The 4,543-nt window shown below is 34.7% G+C and overlaps 1 pseudogene; it reads left to right on the forward strand.

The window, feature by feature from the left end:
* The first annotated feature begins 2,055 nt into the window (after window positions 1-2,055).
* Window positions 2,056-2,631, forward strand: LOC150008877 (large ribosomal subunit protein uL6 pseudogene; annotated as a pseudogene).
* Window positions 2,632-4,543: the final 1,912 nt, after the last annotated feature.

A 4,543-nucleotide genomic window follows, 5' to 3' on the forward strand; every position in this document is an offset into this window, starting at 1 on the left:
TTAAATGATCACTTTCATATTCATGGCTCTAAATATTATCTATAAGTTGATCATAGATAATTTATATTGCCAAACTTTGCCTCTCCTCTGAACTTTAGAATTTTATTTCCAGCTGTCTTATTGGCATATGTTTTGATATCTTCTAGACAACTCAAACCCAAAATGGTTAGCTTTGAACATTTGATCTACCTCTCATCTCATTTGCTTTCCTCCAAGTTTTCTAAACCTTAGAATAGCACCATTGCATACCCAGTTTCCAGACCAACATTCTAGGCATCATCCTTGATTTATCTTCTTTCCTTAGATCCTAAATCTAGTTTGTAAATAAGTCTTATTGGTTCTAATTTTAAAAATATATCATGAATCTGAATACTTACTACCTCCAGCAAAAATACCCTAGTTGCAAGCCTCCCTCACTTGTCAAATATAGTATTTAAATACCCTCCTAGTTGACCTTTCTTCTTTAGTCTGTGCTTCCCTACTAAGATCATCAGATGTATAACAGCTCCAGTGAACTTTCTTAATGCATTAACTGGATTATGACATTTCCCTTCTGAAAATCCTCCAGTGCCTTTCCATTGCAACCTGAATAAAATGCAAACAAACTTTTTACCCTGACTAGTATTTTATGGCCTTCTCCATACCTTTCTAATGTCAACGATTTTCATGCTTCTTCTTATTCACTACCATCTGGCCACAATGTTCAGAAAATTGTCAAACTCATTTCTTTTGTTCGGAAAGACTTCCTCCTATTCTTTTCCTTAGGTGCCTCTATTTTCTAAGTTAGGTGTTATTTCAAATATTATGCCCTTACAAGAGAATCTCTGACTACTCTAACTAAAGCAGCGCCCACCATTTCCCTGTGTTTGTAGGACTGAGGTCTTCATTTGGGCCTGGACTGCTCTCAGCTCCTAGATGTTGTCGTATGTCTCCATGGTTTATAATATGGATGTTTGGTTTCTTCCAGACTAGTAACATTGTACCTCTCCACTTCCCTATTCTGTGACTAGCTGAAGACAACTCTGGTTTTAAAGAGTTCATCAAATTAGGTTAGGTCCACTCAGCATAAACTTTCTTTTATTTTACAGTCTAACATAATCACTCATAAGATATCTCATCTTATGCACAGATTTCACCCACACTTAAAGTGACTATGTTAGAGTGTTTAGACCAGTAAAAGGAAATTTGGAGGGTTATTTTAGAACCCTGCCTGCCATAGTCCTATATCTATTCAATGAAATAAATTATCGTTAAGAAATTCCAATGAAGATAATTGCAGAGCCAGTTGGTTTCATTGAAAAATTCTACCAAACATTGAAGGAAAAATTAATACTAATTCTATATAAACTCATCTCAAAATATAAGAAGATGGATTATTTATTAACTCATTTTATCAATCCAGTATTACTATAATACCAAAACTAGGCAAAGATGAAAAAAAACTACATGCTAATATACTGCATAGATATATATTTTTTCAAACCTTAACAAATATTATCAAATAAAATACAGCAGTATATTCAAATGATAATGCATCATGGTCAAGTTTATCACAGGAATATAACAGTTTTAACTTAAAAAATGAAATGTATCATATCATTAGACTAAAGAGCATATAATTATCTCAGTAGATACAGAAAGTAGTTGAAAAAATTCAGCCTCCAATTATACTTATAAAAATAAAACAAAACTTCCAGTGTAGTAGGAATTAATTAGAACTTCTTCAAACCAACAAAGGGAATTGACAAAAAACTCTACTTTCAACGTCATACTTCATGGTAAAAGTCTAACCGCTCCTATTTAACATTATAATACAGGCCTTAGTGCACTAAAGCAGGAAAAAAAAAAAAAAAACCATAATAAAAGGCACACATATTGGAAAAAAAGAAAAGCATCTTTATTTTGGATAGGAGATGATTAACCCTTAGAAAATACCAAAGAAGGTACAAAAAAAAAAAAAGAGCTATTATAACTAATAAATGCGTTTATCAAGGTCACATCAGACGAAGTTAATATAAAAAACTCAATTCTACCTATGCCTCATCTACTTTGAGGATGAAGACCATTCTCAGCAATCAGACAGTCAACATCCCAGAAAATGTCAACATCACTCCAAAGGGACACACAGTTATTGTGAAGAGTCCCAGGCACCTGGCAGAAGGACTTCAATTACATCAGTGTAGAATGCAGTCTCCTTGAGAAAAAAAAAAGAGACTCAGGTTGACCAATGGTGGGACAATAGAAAGGCAATGGCCACTGTTTGCGCTATCTGCAGTCACGTACAAAACATGATCAAGGCTGTTACCCTGGGCTTTGGTCACAAGATGAGGTCTGTATATGCTCACTTCCCCAACAATGTCATTATTCAGGAGGATAGTTCTCTTGTTGAAATCAGAAATTTCTTGGGGGAAAAATACATCTGCAGGGCTTGGATGAAGTCAAGTATTGCTTGTTTCAGTAGCTCAAGCCCAGAAAGATAAGTTGATTCTTGAAAAAAATGACATTGAACTTGTATCAAAGTCAGTTGCTTTGATAAGCAAGCCACAATAGTTGAAAATAAGAATATCAAAAATTTTGGATGGTATTTATGTTTCTGAAAAAGGAACAGTTCAGGCTATGAATAAAACCTAAGTTGTCCAGCTATAGAAACAGCAAGATGCCAGATGATTTCTCAGGTTTATTTGTGATATTTTAAAGATGCAATATAAGCCATGTATTGAAAAAATATTAGTTCTATATACTGGGAATGAACATTTGGAAATTTAAATTTAAATGTTATAATTTTTACCAGCATTAAAAATATTAAAATAAAAATTATTCTAATAAAATATGTGAAATATTTCTAATCTAAAAACTATAAAACATTGATTACAACTAGGTAAGTCAAATGAGACATATAAATGGAAAGATAAACCATGTTTATGGATTGGAAGACAATGTTAAAAAGTCAATATTGCCCCCCTGAACTATTTGTGATTCAATTAAATTTAATTAGAACCACAGCATGCTTTCTTTGGGTAGAGATTGACAAGCTGATTATAGTATGTATAAGGATAAAATAACTTAGCATGTCAAAATTTTTTGAACAACAGCGACATTGGATGACATATAACTTGATATTAATACTTATTATAAAGTGACAATAATGAGGTCAATAGGGTATTATTTTAAGGATAGACACGTAGATCAATGAAGAGAATAGAAAATATGAAAATAGATCTGCACAGTTATGGTTGCTCTGTTTTTTAAATAAAGATGCCAAGGCAAATTAATGGAGTAATGATAATCTTTTTCACATATAATGCTTATGTAATTGGATATTCATATGCAAAGCAATAAACAATGACTCATTTTACATTAGAAAAATTATCTCAAAATGGATAATAGATCTGTTTTTAAGGACTAAATTTACAAAATTTTCAGAAGGAAATGTAAAATAAAGCTTTTGTGTCATTGGGTGAAACAAAGTTTTTGAAACAGGACTCAAAAAACATAAACTATGAAAAAAAATACTGATACATTTTTAATCAAAAAAACTTTTTTTGTGACATAAAATGTTGCAAAAATGAAAAGATATAGACTTGGAGAAAATATACCTGCAAAACTAATGTCATAAAAAGCTTAAAAAGTATAAATAACTCTCACAACTCAAAATAAGAAAAAAAGAAAACCTGAATTAAAGAGTAAAAGGTTTGAGTAGACACTTGACCAAAGAGATTTAGATGGCAAACAAGCATTTTAAAAGATCTTCAAGACTTCTGGCCAAGATGGAGGCCTAGACTGACATGATCCATCTCCCTCCGCAGCTAAGAATGAATACAACTACCGCAAAACCAGAAATAACCAGAAGTTCCAGAAAACAAAGCTACATGGAAGTCCAACGTATGAAGTTATAAACAAGTGGCACTCATCTGGACAGGTAGGAGGGGCGAAGCTGGGGTGGAGAGGTCAAGCTGTGCTGGTGGCGGCAGCTGCTGCAAAGGTGGCGGGACTGTGGTAAGCACAGACACCTGTATTTAAGGAGAGGCAAAAAAAACTGGGGACCACCCCTGGCTGCATACCAAACCAATCAGCTCACGATTCCAACACCAGGAAAGGCAGACCTCCATTGCCTCAGACTGTGAGGCCCAGAGAGTGTGGGAACAGAGGAGAAGGCTCCCAGTCTCTCAGCAGAGAGTAAATGGCAGGAATCCATCTTGGACCTCGGACCCCACACAAGCGCCAGAGTGTGGTGAGAAGGGTTGCCCAATAGTGATGAGTGCATGGGGCTCCACCTGCTATAGCATAGGAGGGTGACAGCTCTGCCCAAGAAGGAAAGGTAAACAAACTGTCAGGGTGGCAAAGATCATGATAGAGATCCCAATCATGCAGCTGACCAGAAAGCAAATACATGATTTATCAGACCAGCAGATAGGTAATCTTTCTGACGCTCAGTTCAGAGCTATAGTTATAAAACAGCTTACAGAACTAACAGCGGATCTTAAACAAGATGAGGAAGGAATGAAGGCTAGTCCTGCTGAAATGAATGAAAACACATTTGAAA

This window comes from Furipterus horrens, unplaced genomic scaffold (genome assembly GCF_987537825.1).
Source record: "Furipterus horrens unplaced genomic scaffold, mFurHor1.1.pri manual_scaffold_5, whole genome shotgun sequence".
NCBI classification, from domain to species: Eukaryota; Metazoa; Chordata; class Mammalia; order Chiroptera; family Furipteridae; genus Furipterus; species Furipterus horrens.